The sequence below is a fragment of the Petaurus breviceps genome, unplaced genomic scaffold, assembly GCF_028583685.1.
Source record: "Petaurus breviceps papuanus isolate PSGF00001 unplaced genomic scaffold, PetGlider_PUasm1.0 90845, whole genome shotgun sequence".
Lineage (NCBI taxonomy): Eukaryota > Metazoa > Chordata > Mammalia > Diprotodontia > Petauridae > Petaurus > Petaurus breviceps.
The window spans coordinates 15535443-15535804 of record NW_027187359.1 but is presented as its reverse complement, the minus strand read 5'-3'; positions in this window follow the sequence as shown (position 1 = coordinate 15535804).

Below are 362 nucleotides of genomic sequence, written 5' to 3'. Positions count from 1 at the left end.
CTCTCTCTCTCTCTCTCTCTCTCTCTCTCTCTCTCTCTCTCTCTCTCACTCACTCACTCTGTAGTCGGTCGCTCCCCTACCCTCTCCCCAGAACTGAGAACTGAGCGCAGCTCCCACTCAGCAGCGCGACACGGTTTTCCTGCCGAGCCTGCCCCCGCCCCCCGCCAGTGTGCACAGCTCGACTTTCCCTCCCTCTTTTCCCAGAAGAAATGCTCAGATCCCAAAGTTTTAGCAAAGGCGAGAGAGGAGCAGCTCCGCAGAGGAAAACATGCTCAGAGGTGGAGAGGGAGCTGTAGGGGGAAGCCGAGCCAGCCCAAGACCCCGGCAGAGAGTGGAGAGTAGGAGGGGACGGGTGTGGGGGT